Genomic DNA, 15,633 nt, shown 5'->3' on the forward strand with positions numbered 1-15,633 from the left:
CATAAGAAATAGAAAGCTAGTAAAATATGCCAAACAAATTAAATGCAACCAATTCTTTGACATGCAAAATGGATTTCAGTTTTGCCCTACTGTGGTCTTATGTTTCATTATTATTAAAAATGTCACCAATATTTTGCCTGCTGGGAGCATATTTTTTCCTCCTCTTTTTCAATCTTACTCAAAGTCTGTTACTGCATATTTTACTGTTCACGTCAGCAGAGACAGGCAGGGAGGTGCGGGACAAGGTCTTTTAACCAGCTGGTGCTCCGGGTGTGTTTTGCTGAAAGATTCTGTATGGGTGGGAGTACAGAGGGTTTGCAATGAGATGAGCACCCACCACTTGCAATGATCTGATTTGCGCAGGACCTTCCAGCATAACAAATATATATAAAAATAAATCAAAGTGAATAATCAGAAAGCAGCATAGTTCCTTCCAAATCCATATCATTATGATTTTCAAATCCTAATTCTTTTGAAGTACGTGAGAGCCTCTCCATTGACATTAGCAAAAAAGGACAACTTTTATTTAATGCTATGGATCCAGATTGTGGTGGCAATGGTACAGAAATGGTGGGATATTCTTTTTTTCTTGAAATAAAAAGAAAAATCTTCTGATATTTATCTAGAAGACATGGACATTTTTACAGATCTTAAAGAGGCCTATCTTTCTTTGTTTTATTTTTCCTAAATTAAAGACTCAAGAAGAAAGTAAAACCTATACTGAGAGAGAGAGAGGTTGTCTTTATGCAGGCTGTGACTGCAAAGGGAGACATATTTACTTTGATTATTTGATGTTAATAAACTGTATCATTTAACATATGCACACTAGCTTTGTAAGTTTTGTAACAAAATGCATGGAATTGTCACTGTTTCCTGGAGCTAAGAAAATCCCTCTTAGGTTTCATTTCCCTGTATTCAAAAACGTTAAGGAGTTAAAGGACACATATTATCATATTATTTGATATTTGATTAAAATTCATTGATTTTATGCATGTTCTTATTCCACAGCCATTTACTAGAAAGCAAATACAAATGAGCATGAACATAACAAAATACCATTTTTTACATTCAAGCAAATATTTACTGTGAAAACAGTTGAACTGTTTACACTTCTTTAGAGTCAAACATCACCAGCTTGGATCTGTTATTTCATAATCCAAGCAATACCTATCCTAAGCAAAACTGACCTTCAGCAGAGTCATACAGCTAAGCCTCCTGATTAAGCCACCTGTTATATCAGTTACTATCCTAAATTATGAAATGCAAATTCCTATACCACTAGTGTGTTTCCCGTTATCTCTGTGAGTTATTGTACTGTAGGCAATGTTCATTCTAACATAATAAATCTCCACCGGGTTGGAATTTAATGTAGTCTATTACCTCAACATACTGTAGGTATGAATAACCTGGAGTTCTTCTGTTACAAAATACAAAATAAAAATAAATAAATAAATAGTAATAAAAGAATGTTTGGTGTTACACGACTATGATACTAAATAAGGATTTCAATAATATCCCAAATTAGCTGTAGTGTAAACGTTATAAAATATGAAGGACTGGCTTCACAATATAAGCTCTTTGTTGGCTAAATATATATATATATATATATATATTTTTTTTTTTTTTTCTGTGAAAGATTCCTCATATGGTGTCTATGTGATTTTTATGGGTGTTTACTATTGCTAAGGAACGGATTTTGGGTTGTGATTCAGAAGAGCCTGGCTCTGTTCTCAGCCACTCCGGTATCCCAGCAGCCTCACTGGCTTCATAAATGTTGTCTCCTTGGCAGACTCAGAGCCCAAGTTTTACCTGAGTTTTGTGCTTCCACAAAGGTTAAGAAATAGTTTCTTTATACTCAGTGGTAGACAAGCGTCCCAGCTGGATTTTGTCTCTCCAGCCAAAAAGATCAGCTCCCTGCTTATGACTTATAACTGGGTTTGGTTTTGGTCCAAGTCTAGGTTGAGGTATGAACTCCACTTTGGACCCTGAAGTCTTCAGGCTGAAGATACTTCAGCCATTCTTGCCATCATTCACCCACAAATGTGGCACTGGTAGGATCAATTGAGGGAGACTTAGAAGAGGTGGAATGGGTTTGAATTTCTGTATGGCTGGAAGAAAAAAAAATCTGAGACCAAAACTCGCTGAAAATGAAATCAAGTGTGTCAATGGAAAAGGTGAACCATTTCAGTGTGATCCACCAAATAATGTTTCTGTAATTCTCAAATTCAGGAGCAGAATTGCTTTTTTACACTCATTAAAAAATTTGCAGAGAGAGCATGGGGGAGACTAGAAGTAATCTATGAGTTCCCACAGCTGGATTCCCCAGCAGTGACATTGAAAGATGCCCCATTAGTTCACAGTCAAAACAGGATGATTCAACTTTGTACAGTTTGAATGTCAGAACTCCCTCTACAGATGCAACTCATTTTAGCAAAAGAGCCTTTTTGTCAGAAAAGCTTATGTCATTTAGGGAAGTGGTTTAACCATCAGGAAAAGAATTATTTTGGTGACACAAGTTGTATCTCCTTGACAAGAACTTTTCCACTATAAATATACTAACCAGATCTCTTTGTAGCAAAGAATGGTCCTCACAGAGTCATTCATGGAGAGGGAGAGACATCGGAGACAAATAAACTTACAAAACTGATTAGTGACCACCAACACAATGAGCCCGTAGATCTACTTGTTTTCTATATCCATCAGTTGTCTATATTAATTATATTACCCCTGATCTTGCAACAGAACATTAGAGGCAGAAAATGTTCTGGAACAATTAAGTTTTATACCCTCCTTCATTTGTCTGCCTATAAAGAGCATAAATTCCTTTGTGTCATAAGGAAATAGAGGTTGCATTTAAAATAGGATGTGAGTTTAAGTTGTCATGGGTTGAATGAGGCATGGTCTGGAGATAAATCTGTCTTCTAAAGGACTGTTGTGAGTCAGTCTCTGGAATTTCCCACATCCAATAAATGTCTTTGGATGGGATACAGTTTGGTCACACATGCTTGGCATAATGGAGCGGGTTGTTCTGCCTCATACAGTACAAACCCATGCTTACACACATTCCACCTCTCAGTTTACCAAAATTTAAATGTGAGACACAACATTATCTATTTAAAAACTGAAAAAAACAAGAGAGATAAAAACTCCATTCAGGCCATGAATTTAAGATGCCATGGGATTCTTTCTGCTAAGGAATACAGTTCTGGTAAACTGGAGATGATGATGCAGCAACTGCTGGGGAAATGGCCTTTCAACAGTGAAAACTTTGTGGTGCAAATATTATGGAGCAGGGCTGCCTGTGGGTAGCACTGTCTGGTAATGGACCTGTTTTCTGTGTGTCTGTGAAATGGTCCAACAAACCCAATCAGGCTTCCTTAATCCAGGGAATGATATCTGATCTACAAGTTATTTCCAAGCCCTGAGATGAGAAGGGGTCCCTTTTCTGTCCTATCTCCCCCAAAGAAACCACAGTTCCCTGCAGCTCATTTGCTTCCCAGCTGTAACCTGATTTGTCTGCACACTGGACAAATTAGAGCTGTGTAAACCCTACCACATATCTGTTTCTGTTAGATCAGTGGTAGGCAGCCCTTGGCAAAAAAACAAGGGAGCTTCAGACTTGTTCTGTTTGAACTTTGGCAATTTGCCTCACATCCTAAAATGACACAGGAAGGACCCATTACAAGGAAGAAACATTGGAAGAGGAGCAAATAAACTCCCTTCACCCTGTTGTTAATCACAAGCAGATAATATGTCCACCAGGGCTGGCACTGACAGGTCTTTGGATACTTCCATGACAGAGTTAGACAGCTTCAGTTCTCCATTTCTCATGAAAAACCCTAAACCTATTCAGTTCTAAAAAAAAAAAAAAAAAAAAAAAAGTCCTTGAAATCCATGCTTTAAAGCTCCATGTGTCTCATCTTGAACAGAATAGATATGTGAATGTGTCTTGGAAAGGAAATGCAGGAATCTGTGTAAGATCAGACTTAATGCTAAGAGAAACATGATCCCTGGCCAAGAGAAGGAAAGGATACCTCATAAACTAGTTCATCAAGTACAAGAACTTTTATTTCCCTGTGAGACTTTCAGCTGCATTGCTCATGCTGCCATGCAGATGTTTTACAGATGAAAAATCTAGGAGGCCCTGTGTAACCCAACTGCAATATTGCTTACTAATGTGATGTCTGGGTACTGCTGAGATTTAGGTCATTGCAATCACAAATTGGAAACAAAATCAGAAACCCCCCACATGCACTTGTAAGACAAAGTCTGGTTTTCTACCTGGATTCAGTGTAGTTGCACTGGCAACTACTATTTCCTATTTATTTTAGCAGGAAGCATTTCTTCTCAGTGCCTTAATCTGTTACATACAGCTATTGTGGGGTGTCGATCACTGACTGCTTTCCATCCAAACAGTGAGTTAAGAGAGAGAATAGTTATTCTAAATATGCACTTTCAAAGACATTCACTTTCCTCTTCCCTTGAAGATCCTTCAGATCCTGTCAGTAACCAAACCCTTAAGCAATGGGTTCATTATTCTTACCACTTTTCACCCTGAAAGCAATTCCTTTGTTTTCATCCAGTACAGTCATTTTCACATTCTGAAGTTAGTCATAACATTTTGTCCATGTGTTTGCAAGCCCTCTGGAAGGTAGCATCATTTTTCATCTCTTACTGAAGGCCTTATCTACCCTGAACAATCCTTTATCATGACCAATGTGGCACTGGGTGACAGAACACTACATGTCCATCAATCCAGGCTCGCCAGTAAATGTTTTGGAGTCAGAAGGAAACATCTTTTCTGGTCCCAGCTGGCATCAATTGTCACAGTAGTTCACTGGCAGACTGTAAAAGTGAATTCTCTTTGTGGCCTTGTTTCAGCCAGACCCTTATTTTTCAAAAGGTTCAGAAAAGGGCACACAGCTGCTTTGCAGCTTGGTAAAGTGAAGTATTGCATTTCACAGTGTGCCTTGCACAGTCCTTTGGGCCCACAGGCAGCCTGTTTACCCAAGTTCAATGAAAGCCTGATTCTTCTTCCTCCTGGCTGAACTCACCAAATGCAATGCACTGCACCTTAGCAGTTTAGTAGCTGCTGCTTCACATACAGACTGCTGTTTCCACCAGATGCTCATTATATGGCCTCCATAGATAATATATCAGGTAAGGTTCATTTGTGACGGGTTTACTGTGAACTTCATCAGCCCCAAATGCTACAGCTCTAACAAGGGAAATTAAGGTCCCACTGCAATCTCATTCTCCCAGATCATTGTTAAAATGAAAGGATGGACTGCTGCAGTTCAGTAGCGATTTCTGTCTGAATTTAAACATTGGTACTTGTCAACATGGTAATGCTTGGAAAAAAAGATAGGCATTGTTGTAAGAAAAATATGGACTGAAGGAGAGAAAAATAGCAGATACACAGGAATAATTTGTCAGATGCAAAAATCAAAATGACTTTTTGAGGAATTTATTCCTGCTCAAAAAAAGAAGGTAGTAACAGAGTGGAACGCAGCCTAGTATATAAATTTAATAACTAAATTAGACTCCATAGGGACCTCACAGACAGCATGTTAACCTCTGTTGTGCCAGACTTTGCACCTTCTTCATTCTACATGCACAAATCACCCCTTTCTGTTTTTTCCTACAGAGTTTAGGCTCGATGCATTTATACATGACTGACCTTAAACCCAGTCCTGTGGCAGATAGAGTGGCTTCAGGAACGTACTGGGAGCCCCTGAGCTCTTCTTGAAATGGCAGCAGGAATGGTTGAGGAACAAATTCCTAGAAACATGCTGGATATCCCTTACTCCCACTGAAGAAAACAAGACTAGTGTCACCACTGAACATTTCAGTCTTGATCAACTTTTAGGATGCAGTTTCATATACGATTTATTAATTGGAATGTCAGTTAATCAATTGAAAGGTCATCAATTCCAGTATGCCTTCCTTTCTAGTTGCAAACTTTAGAGGAAGATAGTTATAGTGGACAGTTATGAGGAAAACTGTTTCCCCTAAAATCTCATTCTATCACTTTTAGGTAAAGATTGGCCGAAACTGGAGTGTGAATTTTGATCTCCCTCTGAAATGACTTGACCGGTAATGCTCTGTAATTTGGTGCTTCCTTGACCGATGCTGCTGAACCTTTCCCAGTGTCTCTTGGCAAAGCACCCAAGTCTCCTTTTAATTAGTAAAAATATTGTCACTTTCATGCACTACTGTGGGATGCAGCGGTACAGAGGTGAATCTTCACAACCTGAGCTGGTGGTCTCTAACACATCAGCTGGCTGCACTTGACAATTTTATCATGTACAAAGACACTATAGTACACCTTGTCTCCTTGGCATAGTAGTAAAACTGCAAAGCGCTCAAGTCGTATTCCCCAGTACCTCATATCAGTAGTTCATTTCACTGAAAATAAGAGTTGTATCAAACTCTTAAAACGTACAGGAGGGCAGGTTTTGCATGGTGGAGGTTAATAGACAGGCTGATTCCAGATTAACTTATTATCCATGAAAATATCCAATCCCTTTTTGAATCTTACTAAGCTCTTGGCCTCAAGAGCTTCTTTTGTGATTTGGGTTGATTCTGTTATTATCAGAATCAATTTGCTCATTACCAAAAGATCATCCCATTGAACTAAGTACATTAAGGGCCAGATTCTTGGCTAGTATGAATTAATCTTCCTTCAGGCCAGCAGGACTGTAATTTTACACCCATACAAAGTGAATATAAACTGCTACTAAATCAGAATGTTTGCAATTTGCAGACTAATGGAAAACAAGGCCCAGTAGCTATGTAATTTCTCTCACATTATCTCCCCATAATTGGTGATCTAGCCTGAGTAAAACCAGAACTGATCTGATGATTTGAAATTTGGCTGGACTGGAAGATTTTCTTTGTTACTGTTTCAATGGCATCAAAATTTGTTTTCCCAAATATCATACAACATATCGGTCATCTTTTCCATTTAGTTTGTGGGGGAAGAAGAAGAGGAGTTGGGAACTATAAAAACACTTAATAACTCACAAGAGGGAAAATAAAACAATTTTGTTGCTCAAGATTGTATAGAAGTAAGCAAGAACAACAAAATTGTGCAGTCTTTTTTGTTGGTGGTGACTTCAGTTTAAGTTGCTTATGGTGCCAGGCCAGGATGCAGAAATCACTGGGAAGGCAGTGACTCTGATCTTGTTACTTGGGACAAAAATCAATTACCCTGTATATTTCTCTGCATGCTATAAAACTCCTGAGCCTGGAGACAGGGCGTGACAGTATTTCCAGAACATTCATCCTCCCAAGGATTTTAGAACTGTGAGGAACTATTTTAAGGAAAGGTTAGGAGAAAAGAAGATTCCTTTTATCAAAATAAATAAATAAATAAATATGAGATGAGCAAAATGATGATTTTCTCAATAAATCTCAGTTTGGAAACAATATAGATTTTTGAATGTCTCTCATTAAAACATCATAGTACCCTGGAACATAGTCTTGTTCCCTGAAACAGTTTAAAGATGTGTCTGTCCTTCTCTCCCTGTAGCTGGCTGGAGCTTGCACGAGAGAGTCTTTTATTCACTCACCTTTGCAGCCTGAAAAGTGCCTGAACCAAGCCCAGAATGTTTCTACCACATATCATAAATACCAAGGAGTCTGAAACTTTCTTTTTGATTTATTCTTTTGGATACCTGAAAACACTGAAAATTTGTGCATATGCAAGAACTAGGTCAGAGAGCAAAAATGTGGGCAGAAAACTGTGTTGCAATTATTAAATATCAACTAGCAGTTTTTTGTTGTTGTTGTTGTTGTTTTTCACCATGGAGCTTTCTCCACAATAAGCTATTTTCAAAGAATGTGAGTAAAAATGAAAGCTCCTCTGGTGAAGCTAACAAATGCCTTGATGCGAAGTCAGTAGCTCTCCCATTGAACAACCCATACTCAATTGACATCAGGTATAAAAATCCAGATATAGGACAGAAAACAGGCTGATAACAACTGAGATGCATCTGCCTACAATGCCACTTGAGGCTAGATGTGAACCATGTGGTCAATCTAATAACTAAAAATAATCAGTGGAGAAGGTCCTACTTCTTACTACAAGAAAGCAGTTCAAAAGAGATTAAATTAAATTTTAAACCCTGAAAAAGGCATTATCCCTCAACCTGATGAAATCTAAGAAAGGTCTGTAAAAGTCAACTGTATTAAGGAGACAATTATTTCAAACTTGCATCCTTGGAACCAGTGGATTTCTTGGTGAGTCACAAATAAAAATGTCATAATATGTGAAGATATTTCATGCCTTACCTAGAAAATGTGAATAGTATTTTCAGAGCTAGTACAGGTCTCTTACACGAGCTCCATGTACTGCTGTTTTTAAAATGATACCAGTGTTGCTGACTTTTCAGTCTAGGCTAAATTCAGGTAATGAAATTTAATTCCTAATTTAGTCACTACAGATTATAGCTACTTCTCACTATGTAGATTAACTTTGAGCTTAGCCAAGGAACACAAATCCACTGGCTGGAAAAGTTAGATGAAGTCTCTGAATTGCTCCATTTCTTGAATGGAACATGATGGAATACATGCAATGGCAGAATACCAAAATACATCAAAATGAGTCTTAAACTAAATGGAATTTTGTCAGGAACTTATCCAGCTTTGGCTAGTTGTAAACATTGTCTTTGAAGTGTGTTTTCCTGTAAGGGAACTATATCAGCTTATTCAAATAAAATCTCCATGGTTGTGTGTTTGTGTCCATGTATGTCTTTGTATGTATACACACATACACATTTCATAGATGTTAAGATTTACTTGGCCGCCATTAGAATTTAATAACTGGTTTTGTTCTTTGCTTTGTTTATAGAGTTGTGTTGTTGCTCTTTTTGTTCTTGAAGGTTGAACTGTGTTTGCCTGAGGTTTTGGATTAAACTTTAGTTCTGTATATATCAAAAGAAATGTCCTTACCCAACAGGTACTCTGAAACTGCTTGATTGATTGGCTGCCTCACAAGTCCCCTTTACTATGCAAGGGCAAAATGTTCTCAAAATTTTCAGTTTAGGAAAGATGAGAAAGATGATTTTTCAAGCCTCAGTATCTCACATTAAGCTTCAAACCCAGCAATTAGAACCCAAATACCACAAATGCCATTCCAGTTAATGGGAAGTGATAGCACAACACCCACACCACTGAATAATTTAAACACAGACTCCAAACTTTTGCATTAGAACATTCTTGGACAACAAAGTAAAAATGTTATTTGTCTCAAAATAAAAAAGTCCTGTTGTGTTCCTCTATGTGTAGGACTGGCTTCTCTGCCTCATCTCCTAGTTCGGTAGTTAAGGAAGAGGGAAGGCATTTTGAACAGAGCGTAGAAGATCCTCTTTAGCCAGCAGAGAAAATAAAGACTGTGCTTGGCAGGAGTTGTGAAAGAAGCATATATTGTAGTGCTTCAGGCAGATACTAGCTCCCAGTACTACACATCTATGGAGGATTCAAAGAACAAGGACAGGATGACTCAGTAGATCACTGAGGTCTAGATTCACTTACCTCCTCTCTTTCCATTCAATGTTTGGGTGCCTAAACAAAGCAAGAGGACATTTTTCCCCTCACATTTGTACAGCCAAGGTTAGGCCCTATCCCATGGGGCTGAGGGAAGGGAAGGTTTTTCAGAGGTTTCCTTCTCTCCATTTTAAGTAAAAGAGACAGATTGCTGTGACTGTCCATCTGGGCCTTGAGGGAGGATAACAAAGAGGAACCCAAACCAGAGAAAGAAAGGTGAGATACGAAAAGAAAGGGTCTGGTTCTCTGAAGGAACACAAACCCAAGGTAAATTGTCCTTGCACATGCATAAGTACTTACTCTTTTTTCTTCACATGTGTCTTTATAAACAAAATATCCAGCTCTCCTTCAGGGCAAAAAATTCCATTATAACTTGCATCTGTTCTCTTTCTCTGTAAGTAAAATACCTAGCTGGCTTATTCGCTGGAGTTTCCATATATTTTCATCAGTGAGTTGTTTTTTTCCACAGTTAACTTCTTTTGTTGGTTCTCTCTTTTTACTTTTCCCTTTCTCTCCCACTCCCCGTCTTTGTGTGTGTGTGTGTGTGTGTAGAGACTTTCTTTGAAGTCTCTGTATTAAAAGACCCAATAAGCATTTGCCTGCTTTCTTTGTACTTACAGAGCCAAAGCTCAGATCCCCTTCCTTTTATTGGCATAGACTGCACATCCTCAGAAAGTGGGATGTTTTATGCCTTTGTTATTGAATCACAATAGCAAATGTGCTGAGTGAAACTGGAGAGGAATTGAATCCTCTCGTACACACATGTGCCCACACACTTGCACATTCCGACCTGCAGTGGTGTAGTCCTCAGTGGCCCACTGGTAGTAAGGCCAAAGTACCGTCAGTTACAACAGGCCTTATATTGCAATATCAATAGTCATTACATGTAGCTAGGATATATGCACTACAGAATGAAGTGTGAAATTTTTGCACACAGAGCTGAATTTTGCAGGGAGCTAAAGAATCGAGTCTGAAGTGCCTTCACAGGCCCATTAGTGCCCATTGTACCACAGCAGTTCAATTCCCAGAGTTGCCACATTACTACTTTCATGGCCTCATTCCCCAAACAGTTCCCAGCAAGTGTGAAAGTCTGGCTCCTTTTCCTAACGTATAAACTCTCTTCTCTGTTTCTGGTAAACCTAGTCTTTATCTGACACTAGCCATGGCCACACTTCTGAACAGTCTGAGAGCAGGAAACCTTCCCCACACCAAGAGGGGAGGGAGAGGAACCTCTAAGGGAGAATCCATCAATCCTTGAGATGTGCCCTATGCAACAGGCACAGATCCACAATCCAGTATTTGAACTTCATGAACAAAAATCATCTTGAAAAATCTGTGAAGAAAAAAACATGTAAAACTGCCCTTGTACTTTCTCCTTCTTTCCTTTCACTTTATCCTGTCAGCACTGCATATATCAAACTGGAGCTCTGGGTTTTAACTAAGCTTTACTGTTTCATTCTGCTTCATGAATTTTTCAGTATTTACACTTATGCTTAATATAATAAGATTGATAATGCAGCTGCCTGATAGATTCTCATCTATGCTTCTCAGCTAGAAAGATGTTTATTCTTTCCCCCTAATTTCTGTAATATCCAAAAGTTCATTTTCACCTTTTGCATCTTGATTCTGTCTTTCATCTTTTAGATATCCAACTCCCAAAATAATGTGTTCAAGATAACAACATTTACCCAGTAGATTTATATGACTGGGACTCAGCACACTGTCTTCACTGCTGCAGCTGGGTAGCTTCTTCCCAACAACAGGTATGTCATTGGAGCAGGCGGAGGAGATCTCCATTAAGAGCTTTGTGAGCCACAGTACCTCAGCAGTGTGCAGACTGTGCTGTTTCAACAGAAGGGGTTGGTGTCATCCACATACTCAAAGTCCTGCTAACTTTCACTTGTGAGCAAAATAATAATAATTATTTTTAAAAGGCAGGAGCAAAATAAAAAGAGACAGAAAAGAGAGAGTTTGTAAATAAACAAGCAATTTACAGCCCAGCAGATTGCATGCTCTGCCTCTTTCAGCTTTGCAATCCAAAAACAGAGGTCAATGAAAATGACTGGCAGCAAAATTAAAACAATATATAAAAGGGAATGTCTTTTATGCAGCATGTGTTGACTTTGCTGCCATGGGAAATCAATGAGATGCACAGTTTAGCGGGATTAGAAAGAGGAACAGGATGTTCACATAATCAAAGTGCAGAATAAGCACCAGGAATATGTTAGATGCAGTTTTTGAGGGATCAGCATCCTTTCAGCCCCACCACCACCATATGCACACACATACCTAATCTTTCTTTATCTATTCCTCTCTTTCCTTCTTCTTTCTTTCTTTTTCAGATTTTTTTATTTCCCTCTCTCTCTTTCATTTATTCTTTTCAGATGGATTGAAGTGAGGAAGATATTGTTTATATTGCAATTAAAGACTGTCTGCAATGAAAAAAGAGCAAAAAGAAATTCTGTCAGGAAACAAAAAACTGTCCCCAGATATATTTATTGAAAGAGGTAATTCCATTGCTGGAAAAATCAAAAGCTTTGCACCTGCTTCTTATATAAACGGAGAGAAAATATATATATACAAAAAGTGTACCAGCAGGTATAATTTTGCATTATGTCAAAGGGAACATTCCAGTAGAACAATTGTATCTTACTTCTTGACATTTCTTACTGTTTGTTTTTTGTTGATGTTGTTGTTTGTTTTTTTGACCAGTGAAACACTATCTGGCTCCTAAAACAGCAAAATAATTAAGATCACACTTTGTTGTTGAAATACTCTTAATGACCCAGTGCCAGTAATGGCAAAAGTACTTAAACACTTGCCCAGCCCTCAGTATCTTGGGACCCTCCTGTATGTCAACATGACTAGTCGTTCACTGAATGTTAAATACATTCTTAAGTGAAATGAGACCCAAGAGTCCTTTAAGTAAGATTTAATCTGCCTTTTTTCAAGGAAGCTCATGACTTTTTCATGGTCACTATTCCTGTGAGCCATCCCAATTAAAAATTACACAGATGGAGCACTTGGATCTGGGATCCTTTCAATCATTTATGGATCAAACACAACACTTCCTCCTCTTGCTAGCAACACACCTGTCATGGTAGCACTAATGGAGTCAGAACCAACGGTTTTAACATTGCTGAGCTCAAAAACTGGTGAGTGTTTGTTTGTTAGTTTGTTTTTCCTAAACTCTATTATCACTTCAGAACTTCTGTGGTTCCTTTATTTAAACAAATTGATAAAGATCAGAGTTGTAAAAAAATAAATAAATAAATTAGATGTTAAACAATACTAAAGTTGCTTTAATAATATTTTAGTAAAGCCTTAAAATCTTTGAAGGGAGGACGGGTAAAAATGTGAATTCATCGACTGGATAAAAAATAACATAGAAAATCCTTGATAAAAATCAGGAATTGTTTGTTCACTAGAGCTTATATGACACAGGATACAGCTTTCCTTTCTCTTGTTATCTTATGGTTAAGGCTTCTTGCCCATAATATAAAACTGAATGCACTGAAAAGTTTGCTGTGGCCAATGGTGCTTGCAAAGATCCTATGTTGTATGGTGGTACATGATTTGTAAATGGTAAGACTAAATGTCTCCTGAATCTTTTTTGAAGCCCAGTCTCATAGTCACTAAACTTATGTGCCTCTTCCTTCAGGCTGTGAACAACTGTTCTTCCTTTGGAGAAGAGAAGATGGTCCATGAAGTGACTGCAAACAACAAACAGAAAAGATAAAAAAATAAATAAAAAGATTTAAAAAAAAAAAAAAAAAAAAAAAAAGAGAGAGAGAGAGAGAGAGAGAAATAGACCACACAGGAAAAACATGGAAGGAAATAAAACATATGGAGACAGAAAGCTTACTTCTTATTTGATTGCAAAGGAAAACCTATGGTTCAGATGTGTAAGATATCTCATGTTTTTATTCAATTGTATTTAAGGGGTTGGCAGTTTTATTTCTATTCTTTAAAAATTCTGTTGGTCTGTATATCATTAACATATCTAAGATGACTTTTCTTCTCAATGTCATGTCTATGCTGGGGACTGAATTAAGAACTTAGGAAAGCAGCATGCAGAATGTTTGGTGATCCTCAGATAAGTATTGATGTGTACATAAACATTTGGTCTTCATGCTGTTTAAAGAAAAAATAAATAAGAAAGATTAGAATAAGCAAGTGTTCTAATTGCAAATTTTATCTCTGTATTTATTCTCATCATAGTGAGCTTGTAAAAGCAGCTTAAGACATGCTTTTAAAGATTGTATCTGAGAGCTGATATTTTCTTATAAGTTTGAGGATAATTGAAGCTGTCACCTATTATTATTAATCACACCCTTGGGTAAATATTTTGACAATACAATTGCAAGACCAATTAAAAAACATAAAAAGTTGCAACTCTGACACCTTCTTGTCACTGCTATTAATGATGGCATCACTGCTAATCTAGTCATTTGGGTCTCCAAATATTTACAGTGTTTGCTTAAGACACTCTGCAAGAAGAAAGCTTACTCTAACACTGAGGTGACAAATGTTGAAAGGAAGAAAAAGAACACTTTAAAGCTGTATTTCTGTATAAAGATTTGTTATTGGGAAGACTTTTGAATGTTTCCCATCCTGGTAAGACATTTTTTTTATTAAGCATTGGGTTCAAGGCAAACGCTGTGAATGAGGAAAAGCCCAGTTGGAAACCAGCCTGTGTCTTATTTGCCCAGTTCTCTGGTCACAAGACAAAACCAGTCTTAACCTTGTTGTGAATTACATAGGAACACTGTTAACTTCTCCAGTGCAAGACCTGGCCTAGCCTATGTTGGACAACAACAGTCCAGAAATCCTTTCATTCATTTAGTAGGAGTCAGTTCAGCTTCAGCTCTCAGAAGCAGAGGCGATGCCATGACCTCTTTGGTCATGGTTTTCCCCATCCAGCCCTTTCCTGACCACTCTGCAATAATACCCCATCACTAGCGCTCATTTATGAACATGGGGAAATCTTGGGTGAGGTACTGGAAATACTTCCTTGCCTCATGCCCCTGTTAACTAAAGGCAAGCAGGTTTTAATCTGTCCTCCACATGATTTCTGTACCACTTGTCCCTTCCTTATCTCTTCCCCTTTCCAATATTATAGAAGACCACGGCACACTTTCTTTTGTAGCAAGCTGTAGTTAAAAGTTACAGTAGGCTTCTCAGTGTGTGGTTCTGGTAGAAAAACTTAACTGCTCTCTGGGGGCAGTTTTTTGCACTGGTGCATATGTATTACTTGTAGCACGAGCAGACCTGGCCAAGCATAGCCTTCCCTGCTGTTAGCTTTCTGTTTGCATTATGACTTCATTTACTGCTGAAATTAAACCTGTGTGTGCATGTGTGTGAGAGAGAGCTCGTGATTTCCCTGGGAATATTAGCAGGCGTTGAATTTCAAGTGCAACTGTGGAAAGCATTAACAATTCAGCCTTGTCTCAGAACTTCTTTTTCCTTTTCCTTCCTGTCCCCTTATCAAGTTCAAATAGTAATCACAGGCAGCATCTCTTCCTTTCCCCGCATGGTGCTAGTCCCAATTCACTGCGGGCCTGCTCCAAAGTCGGTTGAAAGACACCCGAGGACATGCACATCCTTTCATTTGGGACTGCCTATGAAAGATGGAAACTGAGATGAGGACATGCCACTGCTGCTATCGCACTCCAAGCAGAGGTGGTTGCTGTCAGCTTTTTGGGGGAGGCATGACACAAGTGCAGAGCACAGAATACCAGAGATGCTCTATGTCCTGCAGTAACTCCAATATGCAAGAGACAAAGCCTAATGAGTGGGCATAACAGAGACAGTACACAGATCTGGCATGATGTAAAAAAATCTGTTATAAGAATAATTCCTACTGCTTTAAAGCAGCAGAAAGAAAATTCAATGCATCAGCTGAATAATAATGGGAAATGCTGAGGACTTAAGCCAACTTTTTTAAGCCAAGACTTAACTGTGTGGAGGCTGCTCCTCACCTCCACAATGTCAGCTTTCTACACCTTTTGGAGCTCCTAAGCCTTGCTGCCATGAAGCTCTTGCTTGCTGGGGTAGCTGGGCTTCAGTCCAGGCTTTGACTTC

The 15,633-nt window shown here is 38.4% G+C and overlaps 1 long non-coding RNA gene across 2 annotated transcripts; it reads left to right on the forward strand.

Annotated features, from left to right (window-relative positions):
• Nucleotides 1–9,667: 9,667 nt before the first annotated feature.
• Nucleotides 9,668–13,734, forward strand: LOC311439394. 2 transcript variants are annotated; one of them, XR_014694699.1, is made up of 5 exons: nucleotides 9,668–9,765; nucleotides 11,194–11,312; nucleotides 11,934–12,056; nucleotides 12,502–12,704; nucleotides 13,211–13,734. It is a non-coding gene; the product is annotated as an uncharacterized lncRNA (long non-coding RNA). The 2 variants fall into 2 exon arrangements; XR_014694700.1 differs by lacking the exon at nucleotides 9,668–9,765 and adding an exon at nucleotides 10,330–10,373.
• The last annotated feature ends 1,899 nt before the right edge of the window (nucleotides 13,735–15,633 follow it).

The sequence above is a fragment of the Aythya ferina genome (genome assembly GCF_964211825.1).
Source record: "Aythya ferina genome assembly, chromosome: 7".
NCBI classification, from domain to species: Eukaryota; Metazoa; Chordata; class Aves; order Anseriformes; family Anatidae; genus Aythya; species Aythya ferina.